Source organism: Lissotriton vulgaris, chromosome 4_1, assembly GCF_964263255.1.
Source record: "Lissotriton vulgaris chromosome 4_1, aLisVul1.2, whole genome shotgun sequence".
NCBI classification, from domain to species: Eukaryota; Metazoa; Chordata; class Amphibia; order Caudata; family Salamandridae; genus Lissotriton; species Lissotriton vulgaris.
The window spans coordinates 1,073,131,209-1,073,147,237 of NC_141691.1; the positions used below are offsets into that span (position 1 = coordinate 1,073,131,209).

The 16,029-nt window shown below is 46.8% G+C and overlaps 1 protein-coding gene across 1 annotated transcript in view; it reads right to left on the bottom strand.

The window, feature by feature from the left end:
• The window catches only part of DNAH5 (dynein axonemal heavy chain 5), a 5,605,957-nt gene that overhangs the window by 1,874,373 nt on the left and 3,715,555 nt on the right, over positions 1 to 16,029 (bottom strand). The window lies entirely within an intron of this gene.

The following is a 16,029-nucleotide window of genomic DNA, read 5'->3' on the forward strand; positions in this document are numbered from 1 at the left end:
AAAATAATTGTATCTGAAATCATGCGATACACTTCAAGTACATCAGATTAAAATATCATTACAAGTGTGGTTCTAAAGAAAAACTGATGTCTTTCCAGGCACCATCTAACTTGTACCAATTCACCCGAAATAATTTACAGAAATTCTACGTTACATATGAAGATAACAAGCTGGAGCATAATTCGCTTACATTTACAGCCCTTATTCATTTTAGGAATTAGAAAAATCTGAGAATTAGGTAGCTCCTGGAGAAATTGCATGTCCTTATTCCAAAATTAGTTTGCTAGTCATCCCTACAATTCTTAAAACACTCTGAGGTCGTGATCCCTCCAGTACAGCTTTTAAAACACTTAAACATACACAGATAACTTCCAATCATTATTTTCCTGCATATTTATTTACATTATGGTTTCATTTCTATGCAATTATTAATGCTTATGATAGATGCCAATAGATATATTCGGACTCAATAATAGTTTTTTAAATATTTTATTTCAATTGAGAAGTCAATGTTAGGACACTTACAGTATATAACTTTCTCGAACTCTTTAGTCACTCCAGTGTTATAATGAATGACCCAATACAAACAGAACTCCCCAGCAACAGTGCCAGTTCTGCATCCTACTCAAACGCCCTACCATCTTTAGGGCTCAAAAACAACCTCTTATGTACAACACAGAGGTTAGACTTTGGCTCAACCCTCCATAACCATTAGATTGTTTGGGCCAGAGGCCTTCAGCTATTGCTTTGAGGCAGTGGCAATAACATCTTGGATCAGCCTAGATGAATATTTCATGGTCACCACTATCGCCTTTATTGCAATGTATAATGTCCATTGTTTTCAAGTAGTTGGCAAGGACTATTTGGAAAGTGCAGAAATCATCTAGAAAAGATGTTTGTTTCCTATAAAAGCAACACGTTCAGAATTATAACGAAACTCTGTATATTTTTTGTAAAGGTTACTTCTAAAGAAAATCTTTTTTGTATGTGCAAGAAAGCAACATAAAACAAGCATTTGCAATCCAATAGATCTCGAATTTATGCAAGTTTGAGCTATTGAGCTATTGGGATTTTAAATGACAATGCCTTTGAATTATGTTTTGTTTTTAAAACACAAATAAAAAAGGCATTGCCCTTTACAATGCCATACTTAAACTCGTGTGAATGCGAAACCTATTGCATTGCAAATGCTTGTTATATTCTAGCTCTGCTTGTGTGGCCTCTAAAGTAAGAACGCCCTCACCAAACCCCCGAAAAAAAACAGTGCCTCCCATTTACCACAATCTCTAGGAAATCACAATACTACTTTTCACTCTATTATATACCCTCAGGTTTTCTAAAGGATTTTGGATTTCCAAAAGAAATCCATAGGATTATTTTGTCCAGGTACCTTCTGGCAAAGTAAGAAAGTCTTGCATTAGTACTAAAAAAATATGAGCAGGCAAATCTTTAAATCCAGAAAAGTTGATGGCGTGTGACTTTGAATGAGGTAAAGTGTGAGCCACCGACCCTGCAGGGAATTATTATTTTTTTTAAACAATGGCATTGGCAAGAAAATAATAGGCAACAGCATCTGACACAAATATGGTCAAGAGATAATAGGAAACAATGACAGGAGAAGAACTAGGATAATATGAGTTTGGACTGACAGGACAAGGAAACTAAAGAGGGAGTAGAAGGAAAGAAATGGAAACCAAGGGGAGTATATGAAATAGGGAGGTGCATCAGTGGAAGGATCAGTGTTCAGGCAGGCATGGAACATTTCCCTCATGAAAAATCAATGTTGACAAGTCAGGCACTGATCCGCTGGGAGCCATGAGCAGATGCATGTAAAGGACCATGGATTTTTATGATTTTTTAACATGAACATCACCTTGAACCTTCTCTCCCTTCCGGTGTGTTGCTTCCTCTGGTGTCTTGGTGCTTGCTGCTCTAAATTGATCTGAGGCAAGGGATCTCATGATATGGTGGCTTTGACTCCAGTGGGGCCCATGTGTAAACAAATGAGTCAGCTCATGGCCCACTTCTGATCATCCAGTTGACAGACAAGCAGACACATTCCTCTCCATCCTTGTACTTTGTTGGGGTGGTTCAGCTAGCTAAGCCGCCCCCCTTTGCCCCAGGTAACTGAGAGTGGCTACGGTCCCTGACAGATGCTCAAGTGCTTTGGAAGTCAAGCATGGTGAGTGGTAATCAGGGGTATTTGACAGAGGGGTGGTGCAGTCGTGTGACCTTTCAGCAGCCTGCCTTTCAGCCTAATCTGTTAACACTGGAGAGTAAAGGAATGTTCTCCACGGACCATTCCATATCCGGCCCATAGAGAAGCAATCATGGTCGCTTCCACATGACAATGGACTATCCATCCCACTGCTATAGAGAACTAGACCCCCCCACCCCCACCCGCAGTAGAGAAAGAATCGATCCATGCAACTTCCATCGAGAATTAGATCATGATTTTGACAGTCATCATTGCATCATTTGGTTCCCCGGCCGTTGTAGAACAGAGTTGTCACCCCTTCCATACAGCAACGGCCCATTTTCACAAATTCCTTCGAAAAATAGACCATTCCACATTACCCACGACTAAATGGATCATTTTACACCCTCCACACAGAAATGGGCCCTTCCAACCCTCCTTACGGAAAGCATTCATTCTGCTCTGTAGCCTCACAGAGAAATCAGCCGGTCTGCACCCTCGAGTAGAGGATGTGAGGAGCAAATCCCCCGCCCCCTTCGAAAAAAAATATCAGTGTTAATCAAACTCATTAAGATGAGTGAAGCTGTGAGCAGCAAGGTGTCAGTCAGCCGTTCAGAAATCGAGACTGGCAAGCTTGCGCTAAAAGGCTAGCAGGGCTGGGGCCACCTGTCTGACGCCTAACTTTGCCACAGCTATAGCAGCGTTTTAGGGGCACACACAAGTTACCATATAGTCTGAAAATTTGAGTGAAGTCCGACAAATACAGGGAAACGATTATTTACTATTCGGACGCTCCTCTTCAAGTATTTGGGCCCAGATGAGCGTCCTTCTCGCAGTGCCGACGACCAGGGACACCTAAAACACAGCATATTAGTGAGCACTTATTCAATGTATCCGTCTGCCATTTAGAGGTGGTCTAAAAGACACTTCAGTGTACGGACCACCGGTACCATAAGCATAGTTTAACTTGAGGAGGTGAGAAAACCTCTTGCCCAGTTTACTTTACACAGTCCGCCAGGGGCGAAGAATGTAAAATATCTTCGGCGTCTGTATTACGGCCCTGGTCATCCCACAACAGACATTCCAGCATTGTAATGGCATCTGGGAGGCCACTCCCTCCCCCTCCATTTGAGCAGTGAAAGTGTGTTCAACATTTGGCACGCGCAGTCGCCCCAGCCACACGCGTATTTGCGACTACTTGGTATTCCTCCACATCAGACAGAAAGAACGCACTTATTACCTTATGTGTCTGAAGGCCAGTGGTGTAGCCAGCTCCTTTCCTAGGACTGGCAATTACTGCAAAACACATGCGCTTTCACTTAACATTGGAACAACTTTAATGTCACTCCGAAATTTTCTGGAAAGGAAAGATTTATTCTTAAAGTAGACAATTAAGGAGTGCAAACGCGTGTGTGTAATCAAGCATTTGCAATGCAATAGGACTCGCATTTACGCAAGACCTACTGTATTGGAAATGGGAGTGCGGGCGGGGCGTGAGAAGGCAAGAAGTGAGTGTGCGCGAGGGGGGCGGGGCCCCAAGAAGTCAGGGGGGGGGGGGGGGGAGAGAGACGGGAAAGGAAAATAGTGTTAGAAGTAAAGGAGTTGGTAGCCATTGAAGGATGCAAATCACTGCAAATGACGACACAGCTGTCATGGGGAGGGGCTAACAAGCCTAAAACCAATTGGAAGGCAGCATTTAGGACCTAAGCCAATGAAAAAGATGGGTGGAGAATGGGCAGAGCTTCCACAAAGCTTCCAGTTATACTGAATACTGCATGCTTGGCAAAGCAAGCAGAGTATGAGCTGCAGTGCTAGGCTCGACCTAAAAAGATTTTCTTTAAAGATGACACCTGACAAATATATTAGATAATTTATATACTTTTCATTATCATAGTTCAAGGGAGCCTTTCTCATTTTTAGTTTCTCCTCAATCTCCTACATCTTTGTGCAAAGGTAAAAGAGTTGACAGCAAACAGAGGGACACTTCAAGGTCTTTCCTAATGCAGTCTGTCTGTTAGCATTCTATACTGAGAAAATGACTTCAAACTAGTGGCAGTCATATGTTTACATACCACCTACTGAGACAGAAGCAAGGCGTTGAGGTGGATGCAAACTCTGGTTAACTTAGCGTCTTTAGTTGATTCTCGCTCCATGTGAGAAGTTGGCCTGATATATGATGTTTCCAATTCTGGAACCACCTTGTATCAGTCCAAACAATCCCTTTGGTGTCTGGTTGTAAGTCAACCTTATTAGACAAGCTATCCTAGTGGTAGCATGGACTAAGCAGCCTTAAAGGCTAAACTCAAGAGGTCGTGTTAAGCGAGCTGTTTTACCAATCACAATCCTGTAATATTAAATGAAAGGACACCACACAAGTATATATTATAAAAATATATGTATTTATTACTAGAATAATCCCCAGTACTCTTTATGAGCAAAGGGGCACAAGCGTTAAAACAAAAGCACAGTTAAACATATGAAAGTTGCACAATTATGGATTAGATCGGGTGGCCACTCAAACCATATATTAAGAAAGTGGTATAAGAGATACCAATCGAACAGTGGTTAGGCCTAGGGCCTAGGGAATCGCTGGGAGCAGTCGGGACTAGCAATGCTGAAGTCGGGAAAAGCCCGCGGGATTCGGGTGCAGCGCTTAAAGCACACGCATGCACCAATGCAAAGTCAATGGTGCGTAAAAGTTATAAAGTTACTGTTTAAGGAGACTTCGCTTAACCTAGAAGGACGAAATTTGAGACACATACACTAGAGGTGTGTACCAGTGTGGGAACACCGGCGTTGTTGAGTTACCTCACCCACAGGAAGCGGGTGCATAGGGTCGAAGTTGTGTCGGGTTTTGTCACGCAGGTTGTTGGTGCTTGAAGCTGAAGATGCTGCAGGCGATGTGAAGGAGAAGTGTCCAGTGTGATCCAAGGGTAGAGCAGAGTCAAAAAGTACCTGAGAGCAGAGGGGACAGAGTCTGGGTCACTCAGCAGTGACCAGGGTGGAACCAGGGCGGAACCAGGCAATGTCGGGCGCAATCAGGTGGTTGTCGAGGAGCTTCTCTCCGCTGCCACGTGGGCTCTAGGGCATCTGCGACGTCCAGGAGCGGGTCACGAGCTGTCCCACGAAGGCTCTCGCCGCCGGCGCCGTCGGCTTCAAGATTGGAGCAAACAACACTTGGCAAGAGCAATCCACGCAGGACTGGAAGATTGCTTCTCACTCGGACCAGGAGGGTCAGAGCGGGTGCTCCTTTTCAGAGGAGCGGGTGCAAGTCTGGAGCAAGCAGAATCACCAGTTAGATTTTGTAGTTCGTCGGCACAGGGACCACAAGCCAGCGGGCAAGTGACCGGGCCCACGCGTTGAGCCAAAAGAAGCAGAAGGGCGCCACGCAGCACTCGGTGAGTGTAGAGGGGTGAGCTTCGGTGCAAAAGAGGCTCGGGGTTGGGGCTTTTCAAACCCCGGTGTACAGCTTCGAGGGTCACTTGTGGGCTGCACAGTCAGCGTCTCGTGGTTTCTCCAAGATGGTGGGCCCCACGCTTCCGGTCGCCTCCACGGGTCCCAGCTCTGCAGGGACTGTGGATCGGGCTGTTAGAAAGCAGGCACGTTTGGTCTTGTCGGTCTCTGTTGCTCGAGTTCTGGCGGGAACTGCAACAAAGCAAACATCGAGGTGCTGGATGGTGCCTGTTTGCACAGGGTGGTCACTCCTTGACCACAAGGGAGATTCTTCAGTCTTCTACGTAGAGTAGGATGTTGAAGGGTCCAGAGTTTTGTTTCTTATGTTTCATCAGGATAATCTGAGTGCGTTGGCATGGCTCCCATTCTTATACCAATCTAGGGGGCTGGATTACCTGCTAGGTCCCCTCCTATGGGTGAGACCCAGGAAGGGGGTGGATACACCCCTTTCCCTTTATTCAGGGCGCGCTGGGACTGGGGCTGGTGTGCCCCAGAACCGGTTTGACCGGTTTATGCAAGGGGAAGCCTTGTGCTCCCAGGCAGTGTCTGGTTTCTTTCAAACCTCCCTGCTATAATCCACTATCTCCTGTCTGGGGTGGTGTAACACCTCCCTGCGACAGGAAAGCCTTTGTCCAGGCCTCCTCAGCTGAGTTTCGGTCAGCAGCAGGAGGTCAGACTCGTGTCTGTGGCAGAAGCATCCATTTTGTGGATCTGAGGCACTTTTAAAAATCAACCGCGTTTCAGTAAAGTAACATGTCTTCTCCCTCTAGAAGGGTGGAATGCTATCCCCGTCAACAGGACTGTCGAGGGGATAGTATTCCAAATCGTATGACACCTTACACGACATGTTTTGATAAAGCCAAACCAAAGTTGACATATAACCGCAAGGATTATAATGCACTTAATAGTATATGGTATGGCATTATCCCGGAACAGCTTAGGAACTTGTTCCCGACAGCTGCAGACAGGCTCAGCTCATACTCGAGCTCCATCTCACATTAAACCACGCACTCTGCCTCCAGGATGGATAAGGCCTTCCATAGGAGTGGCTCACAGGTTTATATGTGTCCAGATATAGGTTTAGATATAGGGATACTATACCTAAGCAAGGGGTGATTACACCGACTTGCCCCAGCTGAGTGATCAGCCAGTTGTGTCAAATTAAGAACCAGCCAGGGGTGGCAAAAGCTATGCTGCAGCCCCTGGTAGGCCTTGGTGGCACCTATGCCCTGAGCACCTATAGTGCATGGTACAGGGGCTGACAAGGAGTCCAGTTCCAATTGGGTTATGTACTTATAGTACATGTATGTGAATTTAGAGAGAGAACAGCAGGCTGGGGGTCTGATTAGCAGGCCCACAGCCTCAGTAAGTCGAAAACCAGTGAAGCAAAAAGCAAAAATTGGGGTGACCATAGGATAGCTGACCCTACTCTCCTACACAACCCCCCCCCCCCCAAACGCAGGGACATTAAACTTAACTTTGACCAGATAAGTCTTCATGTTCTTAGTGGAAGTACCTGGAGAGACCATCTGCATTACCATGGTCAGTCCCTGGGCGGTGCTCCCCTGTAAAGTCCATCCCCTGTAGGGAAATGGACCACCTGAGTAGTTTGGGGTTTTCACCCTTCATCTGATTTAGCCACAAGAGGGGCTTATGGTCTGTATGAATTAGGAAGTGAGTTCCAAACAAGTATGGCCTCAACTTCTTCAGGGCCCAAAACACAGCAACCACCCTCTCAATAGCTGACCAACGTTTCTCCCTGGGGGTCAGCCTTCTGCTAATAAAAGCAACGGGCTGGTCATGACCATCTCTATTCAGTTGTGAAAGCACAGCTCCCACCCCCAACTCAGAAGCATCTGTCTGTACAATGAACTGTTTGGAGTAGTCAGGACTCTTCAGGATAGGTGCAGAGCACATGGCCTTCTTCAGGTCATCAAATGCCTTTTGACAGCTAACTGTCCACTGAACCTTTTTTGGCATCTTCTTAGATGTCAAGTTATTTAATGGTGTCACAATGGACCCATAGTTCTTCACAAACTTTCTGTAATACCCAGTCAGGCCCAAGAAGGCTCTGACTTGTGTCTGGGTAGTTGGAGGAGCCCAGTCCTGTATGGTCTGGATTTTGCTCTCCAATGGTTGAACCTGACCCCCACCTACTAGGTGGCCCAGATACACAATCTTGCTCTGCCCTATCTGGCACTTAGTAGCCTTGATAGTCAGGCCTGCCTTCTGCAGGGCCTCCAGAACCTTCTTCAGGTGGATCAGGTGATCCTCCCAGGTGGAGCTAAAGACAGCAATATCATCTAGATATGCTGCACAAAAGTCATCCAGCCCAGCAAGGACTTGATTCGCCAACCTTTGGAAGGTGGCAGGTGCATTCTTTAAACCAAAGGGCATCACCACAAAATGATAATGTCCACTAGGGGTAGAGAATGCTGTTTTGGCTTTTGACTCTTCAGCTAACCTGATCTGCCGGTAGCCAGCTGTCAAATCAAATGTGCTCAGAAACTTGGCAGAAGCCAATTTATCAATGAGCTCATCTGCTCTTGGAATGGGATGTGCATCTGTCCTAGTGACAGCATTGAGACCTCTGTAGTCCACACAAAACTTAATTTCTCTCTTTCCATCTTTGGTATGAGGTTTTGGCACAAGGACTACTGGGCTGGCCCATGGGCTCTCTGATGGCTCAATCACTCCAAGCTCCAACATCTTTTGCACCTCAGCCTTTATATAATCCCTGACATGGTCAGGTTGCCTGTAGTTTTTATTCTTCACAGGAAGACTGTCACCAGTATCCACCTCATGGGTGCACCAGTTAGTGTGACTGGGTGTGAGTAAAAACATATGTCTGTGGGCCTGCAACACCTGTCTGCAGTCCACCTGTTGCTGCTCAGTGAGGCTGCCTGCCAAGGCTACTCCATCAACTGAACCATCATCAGGGTTCTGGGAAAGCAGGTCTGGGAGAAGGTCACTCTCTTCCTCCTGATCCCCATCTGTGGCCATGAGGAGACTCATATCCTCCCTGTCAACAAATGCTTTCAAATGATTTACATGGAGCACCCTGTGGGGGCTCCTAGGGGTTCCAAAGTCAACCACATAGGTGACTTCTCCCTTCTTTTCAACAATTGGGTAGGGTCCAGTCCATTTGTCCGGAAGTGCTGCTGGGGCCACTGGCTCCAACACCCACACCATCTGCCCTGGTTTGAACTCCACCAGAACAGCCTTTTGGTCATGCCAAGCTTTCTGTAATTCTTGACTGGCCTCCAGGTTTGTGGATGCTCTCTCCATGTATTCAGCCATCCTGGAGCGGAGACCAAGTACATAGTCCACAACATCTAGCTTAGGCTTTTTGAGAGGTAACTCCCATCCTTCCTTCACCAAACATAGTGGACCCCTCACAGGGTGGCCAAACAAAAGTTCAAAAGGGCTGTAGCCAACCCCCTTCTGTGGGACCTCTCGGTAAGCAAAGAGCAAGCAGGGTAAAAGGGTGTCCCATTTATGCCTAAGCTTCTCTGGTAATCCTTTTATCATTCCCTTGAGGGTATTGTTGAATCTCTCCACAAGCCCATTGCACTGTGGGTGATAGGGTGTGGTAAACTTGTAGTTTACTCCCCACTCCTTCCACATTGCTTTTAAGTATCCAGACATGAAGTTGGTACCTCTGTCTGAAAGAACCTCCTTTGGAAAACCCACTCTTGAGAAAACTGCAAGAAGGGCCTTTGCCACAACAGTGCCACAACAGGTGCTGTTGTGGTCCTCAGGGGAATTTTCCTCTGGATACCTGGTGGCATGATCCACTACCACCAGTATAAATCTGTGCCCAGATGCTGTTTGAGGATCCATGGGACCCACAATGTCTATTCCAACTCTTTCAAAGGGTACCCCCACCACAGGTAGTGGTATCAGGGGGGCCTTTGTTTTGCCACCTGACTTACCACTGGCTTGGCAAGTGACACAGGAGCGACAAAACTCCTTGACATTTTCTGACATATGAGGCCAGTGAAAGTGAGGGACAAGCCTGTCCGAAGTCTTGTTCTGGCCTAAGTGTCCTGCAAAGGGAATATCATGGGCCAAGGTAAGAAGGAAGCCCCTAAACTTCAAAGGTATGACCAACCTCCTGGTGGCACCAGGCTTGGGGTCTCTAGCCTCTGAGTAAAGGAGCCCATCATCCCAATATACTTTATGGGTACCTTGAGCATTCCCTGCAGCCTCAGCAGCAGCTTGCTGTCTGAGGGGTTCAAGAGAAGGGCAATCTAATTGGACCTGCCCCAGGTCTGCCCTTGAGGGTCCCCCTGTCCCCAGAAACTCAACCTGATCAGGTTCAAGTTCCTCAGAGACAGTCTCCTCTTGGACTGCAGAATCAGCTTCCTGTGAAGTCTGATCCTCAACCTGGGGCAAGTGGGAAGGCACAGCCTTAACCCTCTTGCTCTTTCTCTTGGGTTGTGGTTGGTCTATTGTTCCAAGATCCACCACTGGTTCAGGAAGGCACTTCTTAGCCTGAGTCCTTGTCACTGCAAGGACATGTGCTGAAATCCCTAGCATTTCTGCATGAGTCCTGTACTCCACTTCTGACCAAACTGAGCTTTCAAGATCATTGCCTAACAGACAGTCTACTGGGAGGTCTGTACTTACCACAACTATCTTTAGGCCATTTACCCCTCCCCAGGAGAAGTTCATAACAGCCACACTATGTGTAGTAGTGGTGTTGCTTGCATTGGTCACTAGGTAATTTTCACCTAGTACAATCTGTCCAGGGTCCACAAAGTCAGGTGTCACAATAGTGACACTGGCACAAGTGTCCCTGTAGGCCTGAGCCAGTTTCTCATTTATCAAAGGCGTCTGCCTATACTTGCCCAGGTTACTGGGACTCACTGTAGTGGTCAAAGATAAGTCCACATCATAAAGCAGAACTGCCTGAGTAGGGACTCTGAGGTCAGATTCCATCTCAGTACCCAGGGTCAACCCTACTAAACCCTTGGGTTGTGTACTACCACTGCTGACTGTACTAGGGGGTGCAGGTGCTTTAGGAGCTGCAGTGGTAGGAACTGGATTTTTCTTGGTGCATTCACTGCCCCAGTGTGAAACTGATTTGCAGGTATTACACCAAGGTTTCTTTGGGCCATCTTTCTTCTTCCTTTTGTTACCATTTTGGGAACCACCCTCCTTATTAGAATTTTGTGGGCCTGAAGAAGACTTCTGGTCTTTTTCTTTATATTTCTTATCCCCACCCTTCTGGTCTGTTTTCATCTGGTCACCACCATGGTTCTGGGGTTTCTGCTTAATCCTTGTTCTGACCCATTTGTCCGCCTTCTTTCCCAATTCTTGGGGAGAGGTCAGATCAGAGTCAACAAGGAATTGATGCAACAGATGATTCTGACAGTTATTAAGGATCTGCTCTCTCATTATAAGATTGTACAATCCTGTATAGTCTGAGACTTTACTTCCCTGCAGCCAACCCTCCAGAGCCTTAGTGGCACAATCAACAAAATCAGCCCAGTCCTGAGTATGTGCTTTTTGGGTGTCTCTGAACAACAACCTGTATTGCTCAGTGGTTAGGTCAAACCCTTCAATAAGAGCACTCTTCAGGACAGAGTCGTTTTTGGCATCCTCAGGTCTAACTGTGAGGAGCCTATCCCTCCCTTTCTCAGAGAAGGAGTACAATAAAATTGCAGCCCACTGATCCTGAGGAACCTGCTGTACCATGCAGTCTCTCTCAAGAGCAGTCGTCCATTTGTGGATGTCACCCCCTTCCTTGTAGGGGGGCACAATTTTTGTCAGGTTTCTATTGTCATAGCCCCTGTCTTTCTCTCTAGGAATATTGCTGCCACCAGTGGCATCTAGGCCACACAACGTCTGTTCTCTTGCTAAAGCAAGTTTAGCTTGAGCCAAGGCAATCTCTTCCCTCTCTATCTGGAGTTGGACAGCCCTCATCCTGGCCCTATGCTCTTTTCTCTGGGGGGAAGTCATTCCACGTTGAGATTCCCTGGAGACACTAGAAATATGAGAGTCCCCTGAGGGAGATCTCACTGTTCTATTGCCTGAAGGAACTATGTTATAGGATCTGGGAAGGTGCTGGCCCTCTCCATTCCCATGTAGGTCTAAGTTGGCCTGGTTAAGCCTGGCAACTATGACCTGGTTACCCCTCTGATCCTGATCAGGCTCATCTACTTCTGAGCCTTCCTCCTCCTCTTCCTCTTCTTCTTCCTCCTCTGGATTGTTCTCATTCTCAGGGGTGTTCACTCCATCTCCTGTTTCCAAGGGAACTGCATTCGCCTTATCTAAGTCATCATTTTCCAGGATGGCTATCAGGGAAGGAATGGTGGGGTTGTGACCCCTTTTTAGCCCTCTTGCAATGCATAAGGCACTCAAGTCTTTATGGCTAAGTTTGTCATAGCTGGAAGTTGCCTTGGTAAGGTCAACTGTCACAGGGGCAGAGCCTGAAGCTCCGCCTGTGCCAAACATGACTGCTAGTGAGGTGCAAGTGGTGCACTTACCTACAGTAAGTGTTTTCCTACTGAACCTTGCTAGTGAGTTGTAGGCAGGGTGTGCTACTCCCTTTAATCTACAACTACTAAGTTCAGTAGAACTTAAATATGCTAAGCTTTTGTTTTATATGTACCTAAGGTACTTGATGTGATCTTTTAATTTGATAAAAAGTTTGCAATGGTAAAAACACCAGCAAGCTCAAATCTGCACCGCTGCCACGAATGTGAGAAGTTGGCCTGATATATGATATTTCCAATTCTGGAACCACCTTGTATCAGTCCAAACAATCCCTTATGGTGTCTGGTTGTAAGTCAACCTTATTAGACAAGCTATCCTAGTTGTAGCATGGACTAAGCAGCCTTAAAGGCTAAACTCAAGAGGTCGTGTTAAGCGAGCTGTTTTACCAATCAGAATCCTGTAATATCAAATGAAAGGACACCACACAAGTATATATTATAAAAATATATGTATTTATTACTTGAATAATCCCCAGTACTCTTTATGAGGAAAGGGGCACAAGCGTTAAAACAAAAGCACAGTTAAACATATGAAAGTTGCACAATTATGGATGAGGGCGGGTGTCCACTCAAACCATATATTAAGAAAGTGGTATAAGAGATACCAATCGAACAGTCGTTAGGCCCAGGGCCTAGGGAATCGCTGGGAGCAGTCGGGACTAGCAATGCTGAAGTCGGGAAAAGCCAGCGGGATTTGGGTGCAGCGCTTAAAGCACACGCATGCACCAATGCAAAGTCAATGGTGTGTAAAAGTTATAAAGTTACTGTTTAAGGAGACTTCCGCTTAACCTAGAAGGACGAAATTTAAGACATATACACTAGAGGTGTGTACCAGTGTGGGAACACCGGCGTTGTTGAGTTACCTCACCCACAGGAAGCAGGTGCATAGGGTCGAAGTTGTGTCGGGTTTCGTCACGCAGGTTGTTGGTGCTTGAAGCTGAAGATGCTGCAGGCGATGTGAAGGAGAAGTGTCCGGTGTGATCCAAGGGTGGATCAGAGTCATAAAGTACCTGAAAGCAGAGGGGACAGAGTCTGGGTCACTCAGCAGTGACCAGGGTGGAGCCAGAACGGAACCTGGCAATGTCGGGCGCAATCAGGTGGTTGTCGAGGAGCTTCTCTCCGCTGCCACGTGGGCTCTAGGGCATCTGCGACGTCCAGGAGCGGGTCACGAACTGTCCCACAAAGGCTCTCGCCGTCGGCGCAGTCGGCTTCAAGATTGGAGCAAACAACACTTGGCAAGAGCAATCCACGCAGGACTGGAAGATTGCTTCTCACTCGGACCAGGAGGGTCAGAGCGGGTGCTCCTTTTCAGAGGAGCGGGTGCAAGTCTGGAGCAACCAGTATCACCAGTTAGATTTCGTAGTTCGTCAGCACAGGGGCCACGAGCCAGCGGGCAATTGACCTGGCCCACGCGTTGAGCCAAAAGAAGCAGAAGGGCCCCACGCAGCACTCGGTGAGTGTAGAGGGGTGAGTTTCGGTGCAAAAAAGGCTCAGGGTTGGGGCTTCTCAAACCCCGGTGTACAGCTTCGAGGGTCACTCGTGGGCTGCACAGTCAGCGTCTTGTGGTTTCTCCAAGATGGCGGGCCCCACGCTTGCGGTCGCCTCCACGGGTCTCAGCTCTGCAGGGACTGTGGATCGGGCTGTTAGAAGGCAGGCACGCTTGGTCTTGTCGGTCTCTGTCGCTCGAGTTCCGGCGGGAACTGCAACAAAGCAAACGTCGAGGTGCTGGATAGTGCCTGTTTGCACAGGGTGGTCACTCCTTGACCACAAGGGAGATTCTTCAGTCTTCTAGGTTGAGTAGGATGTCGAAGGGTCCATAGTTTCATTTCTTATGTTTCATCAGGATAATCTGAGTGCGTTGGCACTGCTCCCATTCTTATACCAATCTAGGGAGCTGGATTACCTGCTAGGTCCCCTCCTATGGGTGGGACCCAGGAAGGGGGTGGGATACACTCCTTTCCCTTTGTCCAGGCTGCGCTGGGACTGGGGCTGGTGTGCCCCAGAACCGGTTTGACCGGATTATGCAAGGTGAAGCCTTGTGCTCCCCAGGCAGTGTCTGGTTTCTTTCAAACCTCCCTGCTACAATCCACTATCTCCTGTCTGGGGTGGTGTAACACCTCCCTGCGACAGGAAAGCCTTTGTCCAGGCCTCCTCGGCATTGTTTCGGTCAGCAGCAGGAGGTCAGACTCGTGTTTGTGGCAGAAGCATCCATTTTGTGGATCTGAGGCTCTTTTAAAAATCAACCGCGTTTCAGTAAAGTAACATGTCTTCTCCCTCTAGAAGGGTGGAATGCTATCCCCGTCGACAGGACTGTTGATGGGATAGTATTCCAAATCGTATGACACCTTACACGACATGTTTTGATAAAGCCAAACCAAAGTTGACATATAACCGCGAGGATTATAATGCACTTAATAGTTTATGGTATGGCATTATCCCGGAACAGCTTAGGGAGTTGTTCCCGACAGCTGCAGACAGGCTCAGCTCATGCTCGAGCTCCATCTCACATTAAACCACGCACTCTGCCTCTAGGATGGATAAGGCCTTCCATAGGAGTGGCTCACAGGTTTATATGTGTCCAGATATAGGTTTAGATATAGGGATACTATATCTAAGCAAGGGGTGATTACACATACTTGTCCCAGCTGAGTGATCAGCCAGTTGTGTCAATTTAAGAACCAGCCAGGGGTGGCAAAAGCTATGCTGCAGCCCCTGGTAGGCCATGGTGGCACCTATGCCCTGAGCACCTATAGTGCATGGTACAGGTGCTGACAAGGAGTCCAGTTCCAATTGGGTTATGTACCTATAGTACATGTATGTGAATTTAGAGAGAGAACAGCAGGCTGGGGGTCTGATTAGCAGGCCCACAGCCTCAGTAAGTCGAAAACCAGTGAAGCAAAAAGCAAAAATTGGGGTGACCATAGGATAGCAGACCCTACTCTCCTACACTCCATTACGTACTTGATGTATATTTGGGTTAGTTTTACTTTAACATTGAAAGATGTCTGCGGATGCATGGTACAGGTGCTGACAAGGAGTCCAGTTCCAATTGGGTTATGTACCTATAGTACATGTATGTGAATTTAGAGAGAGAACAGCAGGCTGGGGGTCTGATTAGCAGGCCCACAGCCTCAGTAAGTCGAAAACCAGTGAAGCAAAAAGCAAAAATTGGGGTGACCATAGGATAGCAGACCCTACTCTCCTACACTCCATTACGTACTTGATGTATATTTGGGTTAGTTTTACTTTAACATTGAAAGATGTCTGCGGATGCTTGGCCTTACTGTTGAATCCTGTGACATTTGATGATCTGCGTTCTGTGCAAGGAAAGACATTTAATGTTCCTTAGTGAATTTTCACATATTTTAGCCAATGCAAGTCTAAGCCACCATCTTATTCTGTGGCCTGTCTATTTTTTCTCGTCATGTCAATAATACCAACAGGCATTTTACATTGTGATGCATATCACACTCCATTCATTTATACATACTGTTGGTGTGAGGTTTTATCCAAAAACTGCAGACAGTATTATTCGTACACCTAGTAGTATTACATATACTGCAAGATATGCTCAAGGAAAATAATACATTCTTGATAGTTTTTCATATGAAATTTGTATTAAGTAACGGTGAGTGGAATGTTTCATTCTGCCTACTCAGTTGGTGGAATTTGGTGACTCTGCGTTACTCTTGTAACACGCAGTTCTGGGAAAATTCCACCAATCACCTTGTGACAATTTTTTCCCCACAAATCTCCTGAAATGCAAGCATGCGCAAGATTTGGGATTTCCTAGCATAATTTTTTAATGTTGGCGGTCGCAGTGAAGGTATGCTTCCTGAGTAGATTTTCTACTCGAGCAGCAGCAAAATCAACTAG